General features: G+C 47.3%; 1 protein-coding gene and 1 long non-coding RNA gene across 3 annotated transcripts in view; one reads left to right on the top strand and one right to left on the bottom strand.

Moving 5' to 3' along the window:
• LOC135914717 (chondroadherin-like) overlaps nt 1-16,426 on the bottom strand; it is a 660,669-nt gene extending 644,243 nt beyond the window's left edge. For both annotated transcript variants that reach the window (XM_070533920.1, XM_070533923.1), the window contains exon 1: nt 16,277-16,426. The gene's annotated coding sequence lies outside the window, so the exon portion shown is untranslated. The remainder of the gene's footprint in view (nt 1-16,276) is intronic.
• Nucleotides 4,646-22,492, top strand: LOC139056077 (uncharacterized). The gene is made up of 3 exons (XR_011512125.1): nt 4,646-4,693; nt 4,775-4,841; nt 21,801-22,492. It is a non-coding gene; the product is annotated as an uncharacterized lncRNA (long non-coding RNA).
• The last annotated feature ends 3,093 nt before the right edge of the window (nt 22,493-25,585 follow it).

The following is a 25,585-nucleotide window of genomic DNA, read 5'->3' as shown; positions in this document are numbered from 1 at the left end:
GAAACAGAATGCTAAGACAAAATTGGGGGACACTGACTTCATACACATAACGTTCGTCCGGTTGCGTTATTACTGACGTTGGTATCATGCCAAGCAATGCGTGGCATTCGAGCTTCTTAGTAGCGTCATTGATTCATGATCTCAAATCAATGACAGCGCTAAGGCGCTCTAATGCCATGCATTCCATGGCATGACCAACAAACCACAGTTCTAGACGAACGTTTACAAAGTCAGGGAACCGCTCAGTAACTGTCGTCACTTAGCGCTTTTGCAACAGGGGAAATTTAACCATGAGGTGGCGGTTTAAGTTGTCGCTAGCATTGTGGAATTTATAGTTCACCGGCTTGCGGGATACATGAGTCAGGAATGAGTTGCTCGAAACACGTATAATAAGCATAAATTGAAAAGCGAACGGTTCCAAAACTACTCCGATACGTCGCATCATTTCAAGGTTCACCGGAATTTCTAACATAGGCTTATCTGAGACACGAAAACGTGTGCTTGTGGCTACCACGCATGCCTAATCGCCGGCTAAAAAACAATTGCACGTTGTGCTTACGTGCATTTACGCCTGACAGGCATTCTGATTGATTATTTCTTGTCAGCCTTTTCATTTATGCTGCTATAGCACACTACATGCCGAAAAAGCAACATACAGTAGGAATTGCGATGACTCCAGCCCTTAGTACATGCGGGTACGTCAGCTAGAATGGAGGAATACGTACCATGTGTGCGCATACGTAGGCGAGGATGTCAAATGATAGGATAGATCGATAAGAGTAGGGAATATACAGACATTACATCAACCAGCACAGGACCAAGATAACAGAAGATCGTTTGCGAAAACCTTCACACAGACGATAACGCGGGCTTTTTTACAACCCTCTGTTAAGGTGACATCAGGCTTGGCCAATATTGTGTGCTTTTATGCACGTTCGTTAGTACACGGTTTCAAGTTCTTTCATTTATTATAATTCAAATGCTAATTGATCCAATAAATGTTCAAGTATTATACTCGAACATTTTCTCGCGTACCGCAGAACACCCATTAACCAAATTGAAATTGAAGTTGCAAAAGCTTCACATAGCGCTAAGTGCGCGGCAAAGCTAGCATCCAGGTCCTCTTCTGCTGTAAACTATAAGGCACACCAGTCGGTCGGTCAGTCGGTTAGCTATTTAGTTAGCTAGTTGTTCACTTATTCAGAAAGTAAGTACCTGACTAGCTTTCCGCAGTCGTTTTAAAATGTCGAAGCTTCATCCATCATTGCGCACTGCTCGGTCATTCGTCGGAGAAATAACACTTGTGAAAATAGAGTCAATTCTGCCATCGTGTAGGTGAAGCCCAATTACGCATGAAAGATTCACCGCTTACAACTCGCTTGCCGTTGAAATAAGCGAGCAGTAAAATACAACATTTGACCGGAAATGACTAGAAGTGGGCCTACTGCAACATCCTCCACGCATATTTCGCGAAGCTTCGCTCGCCGAAAAGCCTTTCGTGCAGCCGTTAATAGGCTCGACACGTGATACCTACCTTCTTGCAGGTTAAATTCAAGCCCTGACACAAAACGCCGCCGTCAATAGACAGAGTTCAGCGGGGCCGCATGTCTAAAAGAGCGACAGACTCGTGTTGCTGTGCCCAGGTTTGCGCTTCGGAGCGTCCTGTGTTACCCACCGAAGCACGTGTTAAGGTACACGTTTAAAAAGCCGGTATATAAACGTCGCGTAGAGGGACAGGCGGGTAACCGTTCCTGTGCCACGCTTCAGAGGACATTGCACGAAGTTCGGAGTGACACCCGCTGTCAATTTCGCTGAGCTTCACTCCATGGCATCGACGTTCCGTGCAACGACGCTCGAAATTCAGCAGTTTAGGTGGCTGAGAGTTTTCAACGCTGATTGCGTCTCCAAACTTCCTATTATACGCATCCTGCCATCGCGTGGCGACAATTTACCAGTGGCTTTTGCAAACGGGTGGTACAAGCGGGTGGGTGGACTTGCGGGGCCAATCTCTGCCAATCGGCGCAAATTGGGTGTTGCACGTCGTAATAACAGGTATACACTGTGTATTTCAGAATAGGTCCTACAGAATTTTTAGAAATCGTCCACGTCAGATGGCACAATTCTACTCCCTGAGCAGACTCGCTCGGAGAGGCAGACATTCTTCTAATACGAAGTCAAAGTGCATAATTTAATTAACGAATAAATTAGAACTAAGCAACCTTAGCAATTTATTTTGCTGTACATATTGAAATTTACAAGTTGTGGCCGGCAAGTCTGAAAGGCATTTCTACTCGGAACGAATTCTGATGACGACACCAGTTTAGCGATAAACATGTCCATACAAAGTGTGCGACGAAATGCATTAGCGTTCCAGCTTTTTTTTTTTTTCCTGCAATGCGTGAATAGGCGTCTAGTAAAAAAAAAAATACGTGGAACGGCGATGCATTTCACAACAATTTTGACCGTGGCTATCGCCATATTAGCACTAAATTTAAAACTTGTTTCATTTGAATGTGCTTTGAGGGTTCACTGACTTCAGCTCATGAACTGCAGTATGCGCCCTAAAGTATAACTAGCTAAAAAATGTGCCTTGTGAAATTCTGTTAATTACTTAGTTATGCATTACCTCTTGTTTTGCGCAAGTAATGTCCGCCTCTACGAGCAATCGAGCTCAAGGATTAAAACTGCATTATCTGCCAAAGGTGGTTATTTTTCTATTTTGTATTGTTTAACGTGTAGTATGGGCGTATTATAGTGACCTTCAACGTGTAATTTACACCGACTGGCACCGACTGGTGCAGAAAATAGAACAGCCACCCGTTTGCGCAAGCTGTGATAAGTTTTCGTGGCGTGATGACAGGATACGTGTTACGAAGCATGCAGGTGCAAGCAAGTGTTAAAAACTTTCAGTAATTTTACCGTCAAGTCTAGAGCATCATTCCTGACGTTGATGCTATATGGAGTGGGGCTTAGCGAAGTCGACCGGGCTTTGCAAAGTTCGCTGAAGATTAGCACGAGAACGGCTGTCGGCCTCCCCTCTCCGGGACATCTATATTCAGGTTTATTTTTCGTGGAGAGTATTGGCCGCTCGAAACACGAACTGGCAAAGGAAGAAGCACAGAAAGCTTCGCTTTAATAAACAACGGGCAACGAACTATCCGAAAATGAGGAAAAAGCATGAAGCCCTCGTCTCTTTCTTTTTTTTTTTAGTAATTCAAGTGCGCAGTATTACGCTGACTTACTTTATGCTGCTACAAGCTTTTTTTTTTGTATATTCAAAACTGCGCGTTCTTTTGTGAACGGCTTCAGCGCTACTTTAAAATTGCTACATTGCTAAATATACGTATGCGAGAGCGACTGTAATGTACGGGTGTATTTGTTAACTGCTGTGCACGGCGGAATGTCTGCTGATACTCATTTAGTTTTTCGTTTAAGCCCCGTCCTGGAGGTTATGCATATTTCTTACCGCCTTACGTGGCCTATATACTTCTGTCTGAGCTTGACGATACAGCCATTTTTTTTGCTTTCCACTGCGGTTCACTCTGTTTTCTTTTGTACAATCTGGCAAATTTTATGTAGATTCTTGGGTGCCGATTGGACTACCTCAACATCACGCTTTGCAGCTATAGTTTCTAAGCCGTGCGATAAACAAACGGTATGTATGTGCGGTCTGGAGGTTGCGTTTTCTTATCTACCACACACTTCAGCTTTCTTTTTTTAGGTCAGTAGGACACCGCCCCTCAATAGTATAAGTAACAACTAAATGGAAGGGCAGGTTTAGGAATCACCATAGTCACCAGATCTCAAATTTTAAGCTTGCTGAGCAAAAGTAGTGGAAACAGCGTGAAATTTTCATCTTGAAAGGACATACCGCAAGCATGACGTCATAATGCCATTATTTACAACTTTTTAGTTGTAAATAATGTTTTGTTCAAGGGCGCGGATCTGGTCGTGACTAGATCCGCGCCCTTGAAAAAGCTGCCTCTGAGTAAATGAAACGTATCTCGAAGGCAATGGATTTTCGGGTTGCATACGCCGGAAAGGAGTGCACAGTCATAAATACGTCATGGCCGCCATACTTAAGACACCGCTTCTGCGTTAACACATTCTATTACGCGATATGTTTACTTTATAGACAACTATGGGTCAACTTCTTATATAATTCTTTCATTCCGTGGTATGTTGCTTTATTACACAGAACTTAGGTTCGCTCCCTGACACTACTTAGTAGGTCAGTTAAACCATACTATCCGGCTCACCGCACGAATAAATTCGCAGACGGATTATACAATTACGCTTTGCATTAATATCACGCATATTCAATGCAACACAGAAATCTACGTAACACCACGCATCTTTGAGCTAGGTAGCAGCGGCTGCGAATGACACGCGTACATTCTCGTCGCCTGTATGAAGGTGACGCATGATGCTCGTCGGGGAAACAGTCGTGATGAGGAGGTGCACGCACATAGGCGGTTACAACACAAGCGAAAATTTATTTATTTATTTATTTATTTATTTATTTATTTATTTATTTATTTATTTATTTATTAACAGCGGCACATACAAATTCAGCGGGACGGCCCGCGGATGGAACCAAGCCCAGTGATCCAAGAATGGTGGCGGCCCACACGTGAAAAACATGGGAAAAGTTAAAGAAGCCGTTGAATATGATGCGCTGTTTCATTCAGAGGTTTGTGCACGTTTTAGAGATGCCCATGGGCTGATATAATGTGCACAGCTTTTATGTCTGTTGCATTGTTTTGTTACGCAGAAAAGAAGTGCGCCCACTGTCGCTACCTTGTCCGTCAACATTCATTGCTACAAGAGTCATGTATTAGGTAAGCAGCGTACGTACTTACATACGCCAATCCCCGGGAAGCAGGTGAAGAAAGCTTTACTTTAGAGGAGATAGTGGGTGCAATTGCAGAACTGCGCAGATTCATCGGTGCGCAACGTCTTGGTGACGACATGGGCAATTTAGAGGGTCACCTATACCCTTTCCTTCAAAGCTTTGGGAGGGGGGTAAGAAATGAATATTTGGCACACGTCGCTTCGGAATAAATTTTCAAGGCTTGAAATAAGCAATAACGCCTTCGAACTAAACTTCAGCTTGCTTGAGCGGTGGGGTCCCTACTATTATATCATTTCTTCGCCAGGCCAGACACGAAAATGAAAAAGGCGAATAAACAGCATTGCTACTCATAATGCAGTCGCTTAATTAGTAACGTTCCTTTAGAAGATATCATAGACGTTATAGCCGTACCCTCTAAGTGGATTTCAACAATTTGGTGCGCGAGTACACGGTCAATTCAGGTCATGTGTTCGTTCCGCGAAGAAAGACAGACGGAAAGGTCCCCCATCCCAAGAGAGCAACGCTGCTACCAGTAGCGCATTCCGTGGAAAGACGGCATGTTTCCATCCAGTGTTTCGTGCTGATGACAGACCACCAAGCACTGTGTTACCCACGCCTCTCAGTTTGTGGTACGTGACTGCACGTATTCACGAAGCGAGCCTCGAAGCGCGTTCTCCAGCTCAAGCGAGTCCATGTGCTACTATAAAAACAACCGGCATTAAATACCTAGCGCTCCACCCACACGTTCCATATTACAAGGCGACTCCGTTACCCATACAATTTAATGATACAGCACTAGATTGAAAGCGACACGCAGCCCGTGCAAGCCAATTAAAAACGTGACCATGCGAACGCACGTGACTCCACGCCGTGCCTCCCTTTATGTGATAGCATCCTCTACGGTAGCCTCAATCACAGCTGTAGACGGCCCCTAACGTTACAGGTTGGAGCACGACAAACACAAAACGTGGCGCGTAGATCACGTGGTGGCAATCGTGCCGGCAAAGTATCAAACGCATGGGGCAATGACAGCAGAAATTTCAAAGAAAATCTCGCGCTCTTCCTCGCAGGAGCCCAGCTTCCAACCAGAGAGTCAAGGTCAAATGCACAAATTTATATACGTCAGATAAACTGACTGCAATGTCACCGATTCGGTGACATTGCAGGCAGTGACGTCGCAGTAAGTACCTGCAAGGTCACCTTGCATCCAAAACGGAATGCACAATCCCACTATGGTGGTACACCGTGATACCACCACTGGAGGTGCGTCGCGAAACAAAATGGAAAAAGAAAAAAAAAATATATGCGGGTCCCACGCATTGTGGGAATCGATGTAGGCGAAGATTTGTATGTTGTTTGTGTTGATTGACGATGATTAGCGGTGATGTTGATGGCGAATGTGCAATTTCTTCAGCGTTCAGGTCAATACGAGAGTGGTGAGTTGATGTCAAACCTTGCGTGCATCACTGCTCACTGATGTTTGTCTGTGCAGTCCACAGAACACACAAGGAGACTTGTTTGCTTTAGGCGTTCCGCGTGATGCTTCTTTCGGGCGTGTGTGTCCTCCACGCTGAGTGCGCACTTGGAGCCATTTCGATGGCGCGTGTTTACATGCTCCTTCCGCATACGTGGACAACACGCTGTTGAGACGCTAAAGTTAGTGCATATGGCTCCCTGCGGGAGCCATATACATTAATTTTGTGAATAACTCCAAGCGCTCTCTTCAGGTTACGGATGATTGTAATATTTACACTACGACAGCACACCACCTGCATTTTTGTCGTATAGGAAAGCAAGCACAGCACGTGCTATACGCACAAACTGTGAGACGCTGCCGCGTGGGCGCCGTCCGGGATGCGCGGAGGCGAGCGCCATCTGGTAGCGTTGCAAAAACCCAGCGGCTCGCGCGAGCAAGACTGCAGCAGCTGCGCCAGGATAATCGGGAGAAGAGGCAAAGAAAGCTTCGTTTTAAAGAAAGGATTGGGGCTCGTGACGCACACGTGACGTCGTCACTTGGTCACCGTGACGTCGTCACGGCATGGGAGAAAGGAAAGAAAACTTTATTTGGTCCTGCACGTAGTGATAAATAACCACTAAGCGGGCCGCTCCCACGTCGGGACCGGAAGGCCAAGCCTCACGGCCACGTCGTAAGCCTGCCGGCATGGGAGAGCGCACGAAAAAAATGTCGCTTTCAGACGACAATCAAGACAAATCGTGAAAGAATCTCTGCTGGCGTTTAAGGACGCTGCTGTGGCAGCATGACGTCGTATAATTTCAATTCCTCACATTTTATCCAAGAACGAAACAATCTGAAGAGGTCTCGCACTAAACCTCTTCTCAAGCGGCACCTTACAAATTCCAGAACTCAACCAATATTGACAATGGGGCCTCGCGAGAAACCCTCTAAGCGCGGACTCAAACGCCAGAGTGCACTTCATAGCTTCCACTACAAAGCACCAAGTTGCTGTGCGTAGCACAGCAACCACGTATGGGGAGCATTCTCTCACGAGGTACGAGGCTTGCAACCGAGTAGTCAATGTATTCGCATCTGTATATGTAACGAAGCATACTGTGCTATTATCTCCTAAGGATTCTGTAAAAAAAAATAATTTCACTAGAACGCGATGTAGTAGCTCGGCTGCATCTTGCACCGGATCGTCTGCCCACCCGCTTTTCTTTTTTCCTTTTTTTTACATTCCTGTGGTGTCCTGCTTTTCACGAACTATTTATATGTACTTGTCTATCAAGTAAGCTAGCCTGTTTACGCGATGTATATTAGCAGGGCGCGTGGGTAATGTGAAGCCAAGAGCCAGGCGCAGTGATTCATGTCTGTCTGTTTTGTTATTCTCTAGGCTGACGATTACTGCACAGATAATTTAGTTGCTGTTTCTCGCTCTACTACTACTCACTGAATTGTACAAGTGCGAAATAGTAGCGAGAAAACATCAGTCAGATGACCCGGGCAATAATCTATACCTACAGAACAACAAGTTAAAATTAGAAGAGATTTATTTATTTATTTATTTATTTATTTATTTATTTATTTATTTATTTATTTATTTATTTATTTATTTATTTATTTATTTATTTATTTTTACCCTCAGGGCCGAAGCATTACAGAGGGGAGTGGGTAGAGAATAAACACAGTGCATAGTAACATAATAATAACAAGATAATAATAACATAATAATAACAAGATGTGTGCTAATGCATCACGTCTCTTGTTATCTGACAAAGAAATGGCACGCTAGTCCACAAACCTGTGGCTACGAGCATTTTTCGCGCGCATGCACCATTCTGTATGACCACGTTTTCATGTTTTTTCGCCTTTGACGAAACGTTCCAGCGTGTTTTCAGTATTTGTCTCTTGCAACAATTAATAAGTTGCCATTCAGCGTATCATTATTTTATGTGTGATGAGTTTGTCGGTATTAACACTGTCGGTATTAACGCAACAGAAGGAACAGACTAGAGAGTCAATAAAATAATTATGAGCATTCCACTCTGTTAAGGTGAATGACCAGCGAAGGTGTTGAGCACACGACACAGAGGTGACAAAGAATTTTGAACAAGGATACGAACTAGGCCTTTCCATCGTCCGCGAACAACCCGCGAACTAGCTCGTTGGCACCCATCGGCGCAACCGCGCGGACGCGCTCGTGCCACTGCTCACGCCTTCGTCGTCGTCGTCTCCTTCCACCACTGGCTTCGTTGTTGCTCATTGCTTAAGAGGGTATGAACCATTCATTGGCAAGAGCAAACTATCGTCATCATCATCATCATCATCATCTACAACTATGATCATCGAGCATCGTCGTCTTCTTACATAGCTGGCTCCGTTGTCGCTCATCACTCCAGCATAAAATTTCATTTCTCTTCTGTCATCGCAATGGCAAGGTCGCGTTAAAACTTTTCAAGCAAAGCTTGTAATGGCCAACAAGTTTCGGTGGCAATATGGTCATGCAAAAACCCACTTACTCCCAGAGCAGAGCAACTGCGGGGAAGGGTGGTTTGATGAGTTGACAGCTATGCCGACGCTCCGATTCCAGCTGCATAGGCGCGCGCTCACGCAACGCGCAACCAGTCAGAACCGTTTCGTTTACGCCGGGGAGCGAAACGGCAAGAAATGGTGTCGCGGGCTGCGCCAGCTTCGTTTCTGTTCAGTTCATTCTCGGAAAACGGATGGGAAGGCCACGCGTTGTGCGTTCCACGAACGGCGGCGAGAACTCGCCCGTGAGAGGGCTTAACGTCGGCGCGCCGATCCAGCTGATAAGGCCTAAATATAGTCTGACGTAGCGCGAGCGAGCGCACACGTGACGTCAAGTTGGCGAGAGCAGCGTCTATACTTCAACCGATGGTTCGACGCACTGGCGCTGCCAACGTAACCGGAGGCTGCCAACGCACCCCGACGCTCTTCGGCCGCGGACAACGTCGTACTATAAACGTGCCTTTAGAGCCGCCCGAGCTCAGGCAACCCGACAGAAACGAGAAGATACCGAGCTGAGAGAGCGGGAGACCGAAGCAATGCGGCACCATTACCTGTGGGTTACTTAACTGTGACGAAGGTCAGGTGCGCGCAGAACAAGCTTCACTTACCCCTATTTTCCGGTAGGAGAAGGGTTGGTCATTTTATTTTTATTTGCGGGCATTGCTTAAGGGGCTTTTAACCATTCATTGTCTTACGTGACGCACGCATTTAATAACATAGGTGATACGATAATTTGTGTGCATACCTATCGCCACGATGACCACCGATCAGGACAATAAATATATTTGTACCTTTGCTCAAAATTCTATGTCACCTCTGTGTCATGTGCTAAACAACTTTTCTAGTCATCCACCTCTACAGAATGGAATGGCTCATTATTTTTTCATTGAGTATGCGCCGATCTTCAATGAACATTTTGGCGTCAGTTTAGGTCACTTGTAACAATAGGGCACGTGTCAGTACTCGTTGCCTGTCATCGAATAGCTCGCTTCCTAGTACGCTTTCTAGCATTGAATATATATGGCACTGGGCGCAGCTGTCACTGGTTGTGTGCCACTGGGCAAGTACCAGTGGGTAATGTGCCACTTGGTATGTGCCACGCTGCATAATAATCATCATAGCATTTAAAACATATCATCCCCAATTAGACACCCATAATTAGATAGAATACTGATCGCGTTAATGTCGCCAGTCATACGCCACCAACGTTTTTCTGGTTAAGGCTTGAAAGGGCTTGGATAAGTTTGGACGATGGGTGAGTCCGGGCTCCGGTTGGCTGTTTCCACGCAGACTGGCGTGGAACAGGGGCTGGATGTGGAATTTCCGATGTACTGCTTGTGGAGGTCCTGCAGGTGCTCGATATCCATACCTGGGCATCCCGCTTCATGACGTGCCGGTTTTCGGTCTTATCTTTGGTGGTGTTGCTGAATCGTCGGAGTAGCGCCCACTTCTTGACCATGGCGAGCGCGCCCTGGAGTTTATCGTCGAGATTTCTCCAGTTTTGCCTCGTTATTGCTTCATACTTCTCGGCAGCTTCTGTGAGTGCGGCAGTACGGAGTTTGATGCACCGGTGTGCTTTTGTCCCCACCATCGTCTCACGAAACTGTGACAACCTCCTAGAGATGGAGCAGGAACGGACTGTACTGCAGGATGATCAGTAGTCAGTTCAATACGCTTGGAGGCAAACTGTGGGAACAGGCGGAACAAGTGACCGCGACAGCGATCAGCCTATTCTTATTGCGTGCTTGCCGCCAGTGTCACATCACAAAACCTGCCGTCCCTGCATGGGCTGCGCCCACATATGGTTATGGAGTCGAGATTGTATATGTACGCTTGATTTAAACGCAGTGACAAGTGTAAAAAATCTGGGGCCGACTTCACAAAGCTTTTAGTTCGTAAAAGGTACCCGCGCCTTTTGCTAACCACCTTCGCTAATATTGTGTCCAGCATCACGATTGGCTCAAATGTCATCTTACGAAAAAATTCTTCCGTAAGATCTCTTTGCGAATACGGGCCTGATCTATCGACCAGCTTTTGCAGCGCTTGTAGGCGGCAGCCATCTTTTGTCGGGGACTGCGGGAACTAGCGGAAACAACGGCCGAGGTCGCACTTTGTCTGCTCGTATTGCATGCTACCCGCCAGCGTTCGCTCATCATGGTTTTGTCGTCATGCCATTAAGAAGGAAGGAAGGAAATCAACTTTATTCAAGGTCCTGCAGACCACGAGAGCTTTGGGCTCTCATGAGTGGGCGTCTCCCACGACGGAACCGGGAGGTTGAGTTTCCTGGCGGCGTTGTGGACCTGCTGGACGGCCCAGAGGTGGGGGGCGAGCTCTTCGCTCCAGATCGCTTTTTCAGACTTGTGCTTGTCCGGTTCGGAGTTTATGTGAGCTTGCGAGCATGGCCAGAGTAAATGATATACGTTAAGCCATTAGAGTGCGTATCTAATGGAGTATTTCAGTATCATGTCATCGGCATTGCAATAATAGAAGTTGTGCGTTCTCGTTTATTTATTTACTTTTCCATTCCCTGTCCCAATGCACGCCACGGCAACCTTCCTTATTTCTCCTGTGCAAGGTAGCAGGTTACATCGCACTAGCTCAGGCAAACCCTCTCCGTGCCTGTTTTGATCATCTCTATCTCTCTCTCCCTCTCTCTCTCTCTCTCGAACCCACCGTGGTGGCTTAGCGGCTGTGGTGTTGCGCTGCCAAGCCCGAGGTCGCGGGATCTAATCCCGGCCGCGGCGGCGGCCGGCTTCAATGCAAGAACCGCCATGTCCCGTGCATTTGAGGCATGTTAAGGAGCCTCAAATGGTCAAAATTAATCCGGAGTCCCACACTACGTCGGGCCGCATAATCAAATTGTGGTTTTGGCACGTAACACGCCATAATTCATTCATTCTCTCTTTCTGTCTCTCTCTCTCTTAGTCTGCTGATATCAGCCTAAGGCAGACGTCATTTGATAAGGGATGATGGCGCATGCCTTGTTATTGCATGTTACGAGTAATTTCTGCTGGTATTCTGAATGGGCGTTAACTTTAACGGTGGTACGTACCGTAGATAGGCGAGTGCTGGTTTTATTGTGACCGTGAAATGTCGAAAGTGCAAATAAGTGCAACTCAACAAGCATTTGCTTCACAAGCATCTTCGTATATGCTTGATCACAGGTGGTGCACTGCTTATCACCTTAACAGATGTACAAGGAAACACAATATTAAACGAAATGATCACTCTATAGTTTTAGCACGAAGAAGAACGTGGACTCGGTGATTTTTACTAGTATAGAGTCAAACAATAACCTTGGTATCACCGTCTTAAAAGTTGGTATGATAAAAAATTGGATAATCCAGGGTAAAGTGGCCTCAGGCAGGTTGGCGGTCTGTGACAAAGACAGGTCCCGCTATCGAAACGTCGGCCGCCATGCCTGAGGTGTTTTAACCTGATTCATTCAATTCTTTAACACGTAGTGCGTTTTCATTTTCCGGCTTTTATCTTGACTCTGGACGTCTATCATGGAAAATTGATAGACAAAGGTAACGCACCACTTACCAAGAGAATACCTAGGGCGCAGAGAAACGATAGCACGTCGAGCAGTGCGCGGCACAGGATTATAAGAACACATTATCCGTTACCGAAACAAAATAGTGGCTGTCGAAAATAAACGGTTCTACACAGGACACACTATAAAACTGATATCCCTGCGCGCGAAATCATCGCCTGCGCCGACCAATGACTCTCCTCCCTCTCTCCTCCAATATCTCTGTAGCGCGAGGACTCGAAAAAGAAAGATAACAGTGAGAGGAACGAGAGAAAGTGCGCGAGAGGCAGCGCGTTCTTCTTTCCTTTCCTCTCGTTCCTCTCCCTGTTATCATTTATATTCGAGCCTTTGAGCTGCGAAGATCCTGTTAAGCAAACACAAACTCGCCCAAGAAGAAGTTATTCTCTCCTCCAAAGTCCACGCGATTTTGTTTTCATTACTCTCGAAGGAGGCGAAATGGCTCTTCTGTGCAGGGTGCCGTCCACAACATACTTTGGCATAGCCGCGTTGTGTTCACCCGTGTCTACGCCTGCGTGTGGGTGAATACACCTGTGCTCTCTTTACGGTTTAGTCAACAACCGAAAACTTGAACGGAGCTTAGAAGTGAAAAATTCACTGATGCGTAAATGATGTTTGCGGAACTGACGGCATCCGCGCTGATCACCCGCCAACTTTCTTCGTCCTCTCTAAAGCCGTCCTATCTATTCCCTGCTCTCACACGAAAGCGTAAAAAGCGAAAAGGTTTCACGGAACAAATCAGATTTCGCTTTGCGATGTTCAATCTTCCGGTCCCGCATTCCTTTTGCGTCGTGTTTGCCTTATTGCACTTCGGTGCAGCGGCAAAGAGGTAGAACGGGACAATGAGGAAACGGACTGGGATCTTCCCTGAACAGCTGTCGGACCGTTGATCCGTCGAGATTTATTTCCGAATCCGGGCTCAGCTCATGCGTCTTCTTCTCGCGTCTCGGTTCGATCCTTCCGATGGCAGTCGTAAATGATGGCTTTCAGCCGGGCCGCCGAGCACATGGCTCCCTCCATGCCGCGACTGTTTGGCTACCGAGCCAAACTATTCCATTATATGTCCCGCTAGTAGGTCGTCCAAAGACGATTTGGATTCCACATTGTATTTTGAACGTTCTCAGCGCTGATGTCGTTTAATCTTTTCCTGATTTATGGAACGTCTGCACGACCTTGAGTACCACCCGACGACTGTGCGACGCGTGTCTCGTTCTCGCATTGTTTTATGGAGTGTCCAGTGATTTCTTTTTGTTGATAAGCACCTTCTTACAGAGAAGTTGTTAATGCGACTAGAAGTGCTCGAAAACTCTTTATCCCAATTTTCACGGTTTTCTGAAAAAAAAAAGATAGACCACTCACTATGTTTATATTTTGTAGAAATATGGGTAATGTTAGGGGCAACACGCGCACAAAATTGGAACTGGGTGTGTGCCAATTAGGGGTTAAGTAAATATTGCTAAACCCCCGGCACGGAACCGTGGCGCAGATCATGCGTCACGATCTGGAGGCCCTGGCTCCCAGCACTCACGGTCCACGGACGCGCGACAACTTAAACCCCTCGCTCATTCAAACCATCGTTAACCAAGATATTGCGAACATGAACATTCAGCCTGCCGTTGGCCAGCGATCCGTCCCTACCGCTCCAGTCATTGCCGCTGGTGGGGAAGCGACCGTCGTGGTGACAGCCCCACTTGCCGTGTCTAAGTCAGCATTCGCACAAGGATGGCACACCAAACGAACACTCATCACACTTCAGCGCCTTCAGTTCCTTGTCGGGTAATGCGGTGCACTTCACGCGTGCACGAATTTTACACACATCTCATCTGAAAAATTGTTGCTTCTCGAAGGAAGGTCACGAGCACAGAACGTTGCAGTCCTTAATGGGCGCCATCTTGCAAAAAATTATTATTATTATTATTATTATTATTATTATTATTATTATTATTATTATTATTATTATTATTATTATTATTATTATTATTATTATTAACCCATTCCCCTCCTCTAGTCGGTCGAATACTAGGTGACCAACGTCCGCAGTCACGATCGCCGTCGTCGATTGTGTTGTTCTATTACATGAGTCAACTTGTAATTTGTATTTCCATCTTGCCTTGTTTCATCACAATTTGTGTACGTTACATTGTACGCAGGGAAGTGTAATTTTCAACCGTGACTATGTATAATATGCCTTTTTCTTTGTTATTGTAACTGCTCAGTGTATGGGGGGCCTGAGGCTCCGTTAAGCTGTCATTCATGGCGGGTTTTACTGCAGGACTCCTGTGTCGTGTATTCTTATGGGACACAAATAAATACATTATTATTTCATTATTATTAGAAGCAAACCTGAATCGAAATCTTGGATTGCGTGAAAGGCACAAAACCGATGCGCCATGACGTTGGACGCACAGTCCTTGCTGAAAAAAGAACCGAATCCGTGAGTTGCGCCAGTGCATGGCAAGTGCCCGCTTCGTCGTCTTTTCATCGGGCGAGGAGGAGAGGGCACGCCGTGAGCCTTTCCTCCTCTTTTCTTCGTGCGAGCCGCGGCGCGGCGCTGCTGGAATGTGTTGCCTAGTGTTCCTGTACATGCTCCCGCAGGGAGCTCCCTGCGGGAGCATATACAGGAACACTAGTGTTGCCTAAAGCCCCTTGAAATTATCAAGGGGCTTTAGTGTTGCCGTCGCGTGCTGCGGCACGATTTGGAGATGTTTGATCTCGTTCTCCGAGAAATTCACGTGATGTCAGTTCATACAAGGTAGTCGGGAAACCACTGTGGAGCCTTTCAGGGCAGCAGTAACTATGCAGCACGCGGAAATTTCGCTTAGTTGCGCAAGAAATGCGACTTAAATCATGAGCCGTGGTGCGCGTAGGTGTTATGCACTATTTTCACTGCGTTCGTTTCCACTCGACGAAGAGCGGCGTCATCTGTGAAGTGGAAGATCTTCTCACCATCTAATCGCTTGGCTAGGGAACTGATACTGAAGATTTCTCACGTAAGGCCAACCCAATGTAACCCCGAACCATCGAAGCGCCAATCATTACAAAATATTTGCATCAGCCGCCGGCATCGTTCTCACGCATTTGAAGTCTAACGCACTTTAACTCAATATGCCATGCCTAACTTAGCCTCCCGTACGAGGCCGATCACGTGGCTTAAAGCAGCGATCACTGCGGTTGGTAAATCAGCATGATACAAATAGGCGTTCTGCTTCGGCATTGCCTTTTGACTTCTAAAACCGTAATATCCAAAGGTGATAGCATAAAAATAAATACCACGGTTATTTTTGTGAAGAGTTTGTAAAACGGGTTAGTGCGTCGTATGATGGGACGAACAAAATGAAAGAAAAAGATCTCTTTTATACGTCTTGCGGCGTTTAAAGTCCGAATCACGTACGCATGTTTAGAGCGGCCAGTCGGACAATCTGGTCGCCATCTTTCGTGAAAAAAAAAGCACGGGCTACGCATGGTCACACCGCATGCTCGACTCATGGGCTATATAGAACAAACCGATCTATAACCCGGCATCTACCATTGCTTCGAACTCTCGAGCAGTCCGCAGTCGACCGTTCGACCAATCGACAAGTGTGATTCCCGGTTTACGGTAAGCAATTATCACTAACGAAAACCATTTCATTCGTGGGCGGAAGCCGCATCCAACAAAGAAGGTAGTCGTGCAATGTATCTACAGACAATGGCTTGAACGCTTACCGAAGTAAACAGCAGGACTTATTTTCCGTAGCAGAACGGTGCCCACGCTGTTACGATCGTCGCGTCTGTTTCCTTAACTACTCATTTCCCTTAAACTCTAGCGTAGAATTACACTGAGAATGTTGCAGTAAGACCACAGTTGCGGAACAACGTTTTATAGAAATGCACAACTGACCTCCGAGGCTGATGGTAGACTCCAACTTGCGTGCACACGTCGCGCTGGGTGCCCCGTCCGCCTCGATGTCACCAGAGACTCCGGCCATGCAGACTTAGATCACTTCAGCACGTTTCTCAGAGCAGTGTCCCACGTGGATTGCGCTACGTCACACTAAACAGACCACCGCAAGTGCGAAAACAACCACCCCGAACCCTTGGCCAGCGTATACCTGCCATACAACACCGAGCGTTCGCCCAAGCTAGTATGCCAACTGCCCATAGATGGCGTCACTGCCTACGCAGTATGATGACGCTCTTGAAAAAAAAAGTATGTGTTTGATTGATTGATTGATTGATTGATTGATTGATTGATTGATTGATTGATTGATTGATTGATTGATTGATTGATTGATTGATTGATTGATTGATTGATTGATTGATTTGTAGCCATATGACGCTCGGCTGCTGAGAGCGAGGGTACGAGTTGGATTCACGGCCCCGGCAGCCGCATTACGATGTGCGAGAAATGCAAAAAATACTGTTGCACTTAGATGTTGGTACGCGTTTAAGAACCCCAAATAGTTCAAATAAATCTGAAGAAAGCGCCGCCGCGCCGTCCCTCATAGTCCACTGCGCAGTTTCAGGCCGTTAAAAGTCGCAGTTCAATTGAGCGAGCGACTTGAGCAACCCAAAGAAGGAAACACCAAGCACACAGTTCTAAAGACTGCGAACAGTGGCAACGACTGCGCATTTCTACACACTTATAAATTGCAGATAAGCAACGGTGGAGTCGATGCTTAAAGGGCCCCTGAACCACTTTTTTATCGAAGTGTAGAAAGGCATTTGGAGTCGAAATAGGCTATTTCAAAACTACCTTGCCACAAGAAAGTTCTTCAGTGCGTTCAGCAGAAGCGGAGTTATTGGCACTCAAACAGGGCCTCCGCTGTGCTCCCGTTCCTTCTTCGATGCCTTGCACTGCGAAGGCTACGGCTTAGTGGGGCGCAGTTCAAATTTCATTTTGAATGTTACCATAGACGCCACTATTTCCGCCTTTGGTGCCTACGACGCGCTAAACATAAGCTAAACGCGGTTGTCCACAGCGAGCTGCATATTCTAAGCACTACAGAGCCGATGTGTGCGTAGCCAGCGGACTCGTAGCGGCACCCCGCGGCCATCGCGGTATCTACGCCATGTAGCCGACCACAGCTTGATTTCAGCTATCGGCCAATAACAGCCGTCAAATGGAATGATGAAATAAAGCCTCCGATGACGAAATAAAGCGTCCAGAAGAGAGTGAGGACATGGCCTTCTGTTGAAAAGAGAGCGTTTGAGAGAAAGGCAACTTCGCGATCCTCTTGCAAGCTCCACGCGCCGCGTACGACAGTAAAACTTGGCTGAGTGGTTCACAGCAGCGTATGCTACCCACGGACTGTGTTATTTCACCAAGCCTGAGGGGTGCTTCGGGGCCCTTTCCACAGAACGCACGTTTCACATTCCCATTCACCGTGTTGTCAATTTCTTTCAAAAAATTTTTTTTCTGCCTTTGTCTCTTTGCTAATTGAGCGCATATTTAATGGTAGCGCTCAGATACGAAACTTAATCCTAGGGCATGCACAGCAACATTTCGAGATTCAAAGCCTGCCGCGTTTTCCTGAGAACATCAGAAGACACGACGCCGCAGGCGAAAGCTGTACGCATGGTGTCCTGCCTTCCGATTTTTTGTGTCTATTTTATTTGTGCCACGATTACTTTCTTAAAATAATCATTGCCAGAGGGCGTTTGTGGCGGAAGTCTAGATTGATGAGGTCGAAGTCTAACCAACATACTACTATATGCGTAAGCGTTTGGAGGCGGAAGAAGAAAAAATAAATCCTACGCTATCCGCCGTCCCTTTATTTCTCGTATCGCTCCAATGGCCAGGTTAACATCGGTGAAGTCTGGGGTCGGGTGTCCCGGTAATAAATTTTGCACAAAACTCCGGTGCCGCCTTCGGCTGCCTATACTGGAAACCCACGTTCGGGAGCGACTCGCGCAATGCCATCGACCGGGACTACATCGGGCGGCGTGACTCGGCAAACAATGGCTGAGAATAGAAAGCGGCACAGAGCGCACGACAGTGCGCCGTTTTCGCTCGAATCTTATTCACTGCATTGGCGCGTCTCGGCCAACAGCTGTCAGCGAATTGACCCCCGGTCGATTTCTCCTCTTCGCGGTGGCGTCGCTTTTCTCGCGGTCTTTTTCCACCGCTCTGGGCAGCTGGCACGATCGAATGCGGCATTCGGTCGCCCGAGCGATTTACTATACCGACCGGTTTCCGCTGTGGCGTGAGAGTTCGCGAGCGACCTATAGATTCTGCGCAAACAAAGAAAAAAAAAAGAATTTCTAATCGGAGCGCAACTTCCATCGCACTGATTGTGAAATACATTTTTTGCATCGTTTTCTTGTGTGAGGCTCGGGAGAGAATCCTTTATTCTCAGATTTCGTCGCATTGTACACGTGCTCGCTGTGCCCTTTCTTGGTCGCCTTTAATATTCGTAGAGTGCTTGTTATCAAAGTGTAATACGTATTCATTTTGCTGATAATGCTACACGTACGCATTACGAACAAGTCAGGTAAAAAAAATTACCATATAGTTTCATACATTTTTTTTTATCTTGTAGAGTAACTCTGACCACAGAAATCTCCGAACTCCCACAACAGAAGCCTTGATTCTGGAATGTCCTTTTTGTCCCTTTCCTCGTCGTTCCTTTGAATATCTGCCTCCACAAGATCACCAACTGATGCTATAGTGTGAACTTATGCTTGCTTATTACCAGGCCTAGCTTTCTGCGTCGTGCGCAACGGTCGTGATACTTTGGTTGGTATATAACGTGATGTCGGTCATTAATCCTGTATTGGTTTATTCACGTAACAAGGTGCGCATTCGTAGCACCGGGATTTAATTTGAAGGAGCATGCTCCAATTTCGAAACCAAGGTCGTAGAAGCAGTAACTCCATGCCTGCTTAGCAGAAATCCTAATGCAGGCACCACTTTCGCGATAGTTGTGCCCGAAATCTCGTAGAAGTTGGTCTGTCTTTTTCAGTTAATATTGTCTTGATTGGCGAGGAATGCTTGTGAGGAACTGTTAACTGAATCGCCAATGCATATCGCATTTTTAAAATAGATTCAACGATACAAGAAAAGATTTAAGAATACATTCAAAGTGGCACTAAGTAATGCAATACTTTTGCAAAGCAGACATAATTTCACTAGTGCCTGGCTTGAATTTTCCAACTGCGAACTCTATCCCAAGGCATATAACCTATAACCATAAGAAAGTTGTTTAGTGAATATATTTATTCAAAAATCTGGAGAGTTCGATTAATAGTGCAACTCATAATGCATACTCTGCCTCTTTAAGTAATCCACCTGAGCGGGCACAATTCCGATATAAGCTCTATGCAATTCTTTTTTCTTATGTGTCCAAGGTAAATGGAACCCATATACTGAAAGTAATTCTATACGAGCCGTTTTGATCCGCCAACCAACACTTGCGTTCAGCTTTTTAAGATTTCTCTAGTAACGTGATTATCTCTTCAGCCACAGCTAAACATCTGTATACAATTATGATTCACCATGTGCGTATCTCCTCTTCGTACAACTGTCCTTGTTTTCCAATGCATCTATACAATGAACGCTTTGTTCTCCAAATTATGTGGGTATCTGACAGTAATCGGTATCTGATAACCGCTATTCTTAGCTATGGGCTATTTGTTTTCGCAGCTTGCGCTTTTCCGTCAGAACGATGCCTTTTTTTTTTCTTTAAACGTGAAGTTTATAGTCCCGAAACTGTACAGCTTGTTGCGAAGGACGCCGCGGTGAATAACTCCGGGCTACATTTGCCCACCCGGGGTTCGCTGACGAGCACCGAATGCAAGACACCCGAGCGTTTTCGCATTCCGCTGCGATCGGTATGCGGCTACCGCGGCCGTGATCGAGCCCACGTCCGCCTGCTCAGCAGCAAAACGCCGTAGCCACCGAGTTACCACGGCCAGTCATTCTTAATTCAGCAAAGAGAAAAGAAATATAGGATGTCCCCAGCTATCGTTAGCCAAGCTGTTCAATGGAAAAAAGAATTTAAGAACACATTGCAAGATACGATCTTAAGACCTGCGGTGTTTTGGTCGTCAGATGCACCTTTGACATCCGAACCCCGTATACGTTTTATAGTTCTATCTTGCTCTGTGTTTTTTTTTTCAAACCTCCTTGTTTTTTTCGGTTTCGTTGAGCAGATTGCCTAAGGTTAGCTGGGACACATGGTGCGTTTATCGGTATTAGGATGAAAATGATACCCAAGAGAGGTCAGAAAATTCGAGTGCCCCGGCGTGCCCGCAAAGCCGCAATCGATCGCTTAAACCGAAAGTCGTGTCGAAATAGCTTTATACATGTTTTGCGCCCCAACGGATATCCGTACAGGAGGACCTTATCGGTTCGACGGAGAGCCGTGTCCTTATATGTCGCCCTCTCCCGACAACCGTGGTGCTGCTTCTGGCAAGCGCGTTCTGTGACCCGCCCGGACTTGACCAAGCGGAGACCATCGAGTGGACATCAAAAGGATGCCCCGCTCCCCCCTCCCCCCCATCGCAGTCCGACCCGGACATGTTTCGCAGCGAAGCAGATGTAACTGGAGCGCTTATGTACTACTACGCCCTAATCGCTGTACCGCTATCCCATCGGAAGACGTGATCGCCCGAGTGACTTGGGACGTGAGCGTCGGAAAGAACGTGGTCCCTCCGCGTTTTGCTTCCAATTATCTCGACTACATCCGTTCGTGGTGTCACGTTCACTCATCCTACAAGTTGCAATCTCTTCCTTCGCTTCTTGAATCCGAGATGCTTATTTGTTTTTTTTTTGTTTTTTTTTTCTTTCCTTCGCGTGTTTCCTGCACATTCTTACGCCCATTGGCTTTTTGCCGTTGCCTTAAACGAAGCTGGATTCTGTTTGTATTGAAGAACTATATTTGCACTTCAATTTGCTCGAAACGGAGGTAAAAGGATTTTGGCTTCCTCTCAAGAGTTTGTTGTTGCTTCCGTTTCTATTAAACTTGAATCAGTTCGACTGCTTCGGCTATTCCTCATGCCCACTTGCCTAACCCACGCTCATACCTGACTCACTCGTTCGGAGCACTCAAACTAACTTTCCCGTTCGCCTACGTCTCTTATGATTTTTTTTCCCTCATCCGGCGATTGTTCTGAATTATTTTGAAAACGCAGCAATATATTTTGTGTTTTTAGATAGACTTGTGAGATCGCAACACTGTTCGACTACGATGGGTATCTTCAAACAGTAACTACTCAATTTCATCTCAGATCTCACCGAGTTATAGCCTGTTTATTTCTATCTTCTTTCCTATTAGAAGAACACCAAGTTTGCATATACCTCGTATCCAAAAATGCCAATTGATTATGCGAGACCACATAAAAGACACATATAATCACCATTCTTGGCCCGTGGCTAAAATAATCATTCTTTTTTTCTTTTCTTTTTTTTCTTTTTCTTTCAGATGACGAACGCCTTCATGGTTTTTCTTGCAGATCTAAAAAGGTGTATTTGATAATTCAATTGGTTGCGTCAAGCGTAATCGAGAAGTCAGGCAACGCAGAGCAGGAACCGCTGCATGGCCGACTGGCTCCCTCTCGTGTCAAGCACTGGCGATACAGCTGGCTCAGTGGTTGCACTGCAGGCATCGCATAGACGATCTGTCTGGCCTTTTCCGTGTGCTCTTCTTCCACCTTACAATTACCCCCGGCACAAGAGCGGAGCCATCCTGGCGACTAACGACGTGGAGACGAGCGGGATATAGTATTGTTTCATGCGGTGAACTTAAACATCCCAACCACGGCAGCACCTGTTGGTCGTCGGTGTAAGCGGCTCTATGACAAAGTTGACCAGAGAGGTGCGTTCTACGATGCGGTGTGGTCCGTCGTACTTCGAGAGGAGCCTTGGCGAAAGCCCAGGGGTGACACGAGGCACGGACAGCAAGACAAGTGTGCCAGGCGCGAAGTTCGGGTTGGTAGTGTAGCCATCAAGATTGCATTTTTCCTAACTGACGGCATTCCTCGACATATCTGGCAACGGCTGAAACGGGAGCACATTCTGACGCGTCCGGTTGACGAGGTAAAACGGCATCGATGGTTAGGGAAGGGTCGCGACCGTAGAGGGGAGGGTATGAGAGAAATCCTGTAGCACTTTGTGTAGCCGTATTATATGCGTACGTGACAAACGGGGGAATAATGTCGCAGTTTGTATGATGCGATGAAATGTACACGGCGAGCATGTCACCAAGGGTTCGAATGAAAGGCTCCGTAAGCCCAATAGCTTGAAGACGGTGCGGCGTGGTGGTTCGGTGAACAACGCGGCATTGAGCAAACAGAGCTTCACCCACCTGCGACAAAAGCACGCGGCCTCTGTCGCTCAACAGTTCCCGAGGTGGGCCATGACGAAGTATGAAACGGTGGAACAGACAGGATGCAACGTCACTGGCGATGGCTGCAGGTATAGCGGCGGTTTCGACACACCGTGTCAGGTGATCAACTGCGACAATAATCCATCGTTTGCCAGCAGGTGTTAGCGGTAGCGCCCTGTACAGGTCAATTCCCACATGGTCGAAGGCACGAGCAGGGCACGAATGCGGCTGTAACAAACCGTGGGCCGGGTGAGGCGGGGATTGGAGGCGTTTGCATTGTGAGCACGAGCGCACACATTTTTTAACAAAGCTAAACATTCCTCACCATTAGAAACGGTGCCGCAGGCACTCATATGTCTTGAAGACGCCTGCGTGTGCATATTGTGGGTCAGTGTGGAAGCACGCGCAAATACCGGAACGCAAAGTTCTCGGGATAACGCGGAGCCACAGGCGACCATCGGGCTGGTACTTGCGTCGATACAAGAGGTTGTCCCGGACGGCCAAATGAGCAGCTTGGCGACGCTGGGAACGGGAGATGGGAGACGCAGGCGAGCCAAAAAGGATATCCGAAAGAGAGGCCGCCCATGGGTCTTTGCGCTGTTCTGTTGCGAAGGTGTCGATGTAGACCGACGACACCGCCTCAAACAGGGAAAGGCAGGCAATGTGGGCTGGCAGCGGGGAGCGTGACAGAGCGTCGGCGTCGGTGAGCTCGCGGCCGGAGCGCTAGACTACGTGTATGTCGTAGTCTTTAAGGTAAAGAGCCCAGCGGGCAAGTCGTCCAGACGGGTCTTTTAAAGGGCCCCTCACCAGGTCTGGCCATTTCGGGCTGACAAGCGCAGAGAATACAATTCGCGCTAACGATCGTGTTTGCAAGGAATTACATTGCTACGTGCAGCGGAAAGGTCTGAAATATCAAACTGAACGCCATTTTTCCTTCTCACGGCGACCGCGCTCCAAGCCGGACGGTGACGTACTCGTGTCCCTGCGCCTACGTACTCGTGTCCGCAGTGTGGCGTCGCTCGTGGTGACACGTGACTTGAACAATTATTCAAGGCAATATCTTTTATTTGTGTGATCTGTTGCTTGAATTGACGAATTGAAGTTTAGAGAAATAATAAAACACACAAACGGAATGTCAGCGTGTTTTTGTGGTTGTTTTTTTTTCGTTGTTTTTTTTTTACTTCGCACCGATGCAAGAGAGATGTACTTCCGCTTCGTGTGCTTGTTTCCACGGTGGTGCAGTCACGTGCGCAGGTACCTAAACTATGCCATTTTCCACCGTGTTCTAGCGCGTGATCATGCTCTGCGATCCGCTCATTCTGTCTCAGTATTCGTGTAGCACTGAATTATACCGTAAGTCATGTGTCCTTGTGCACAGCGCGCAAAATTGTGCACTGCGCGAAACGAGACGATCACAACAGCTCGCGCGCAAACCAAGTGCGCAACGCCGTAAAAAGAAAACTGAAAGCGAGGAGAAAAAATGAAGGCGGCCCGGGGCCCGTGACGTATGCGTCACGCGATTGCTGGGCACTCCCATAGCATATGCGAAAGCGTAGCCGGGTGAATTCCACAGCACCGGCAGTTGGGGGTAGTGTAGACGTCCGGAAATATAAGGTGGAGGCGGGCGGGTGAAGGGTACGTGTTTGTTTGTAGCAGACGCAGGGTGGTAGCCTGCGCCCGGCTGAACTTTGGGTGAGGCGGGGGGAAGATTCGGCGACTCAGGTAAAAGGCCTTAACAAGATCGTTATAAGTTGTCAGACTGTCCCTGGTGTCCAACTCATCTCCAGTGACTCCGGCGCGGTTGACTAGGCCTCGCGCAATGGAGTGGGTGACCTCGTTGAGATTGGGGAGGTGTGGGTGGACAGGGCCCGCATGGGCCGGGATCCATGTTAGGGAGATTATGCTGTCTTTAGAGTGTGGTGCCTGGCAGAGGATGCGAAGAGCTTGGGGACAAATACGCCCTTTGCTGAAGTTAGTAACGGCTGAGCGAGAGTCACACACTATGGTGTGACAGGTGGGATCTAAAGTGGCCAGGGCGATGGCCACTTCTTCAGCCGTCTCTGCAGTGGGGGTAGTGACGCTGCAGGCATGGTGTAGGGCTCCATCGCGTGTGGCAACGGCCACAAATCGTGTGCCATGGGAGTATCGGGCTGCATCAACAAATGTGACGCCAGGTACGTTGGCAAGGGCTTTTATGATAGCTCCGGCCCGAGCTTGGCGCCGGGCCCTGTTATATTCAGGGTGCATATTCCTAGGGATAGGGTCTATGTAGATCCAGCTACGGATGTCGGTCGGGATCGGTTGTTTGGGGCCCTGTTGCTGATGGTAGGTGAAGCCAAGCGTGGACAGAATAAAGCGCCCCGTTTCAGTATGGGTGAGCCGTTCAAGCTGAGAGCGTTGTTGGGCTTCAATGAGTTCGGAAAGGTTGTTGTAAACTCCCAGTTGGTTGAAGAGTTCAGTGCTGGTGCAATGTGGGCACGCACTGAAATATTTTTATCTCGGCTATTAAAGAGCCGATTTGAAAAATTTTTGCGGCAGAACGCTTCCTAGAGGACGCATAGCAACTTCCAGCGTATTACCAAAATTTGCTATGAGGCCGGCTGAGGGACCCTTTAAGGAGGATAACCAACAAAAGGCGTGATGGTCAGTTACCAATAAGGACGACACTTTCTGAGTGCCCAAAGGATAGCCAGACATTCTTTTTCTGTCATGCTATAATTTCGTTCCGCTTTGGTCAGGAAAGTGTGCGCTCAGCTCTGAGGAAGGAATGCCTGCTGCTTGTGTTCTTGTGCGAAAAAATGTTCCCCCATTACAATCGATATCACCTTCATTCTCTTCCTTTCCTTTCGTTTCCTTGACCCAACAGTATGGAGCTGGCTAGA

This window comes from Dermacentor albipictus, chromosome 2 (assembly GCF_038994185.2).
Source record: "Dermacentor albipictus isolate Rhodes 1998 colony chromosome 2, USDA_Dalb.pri_finalv2, whole genome shotgun sequence".
In the NCBI taxonomy this organism is placed as follows: Eukaryota; Metazoa; Arthropoda; class Arachnida; order Ixodida; family Ixodidae; genus Dermacentor; species Dermacentor albipictus.
The sequence above is the reverse complement of the archived record's forward strand: the minus strand, read 5'-3'. Positions and strand labels throughout refer to the sequence as shown.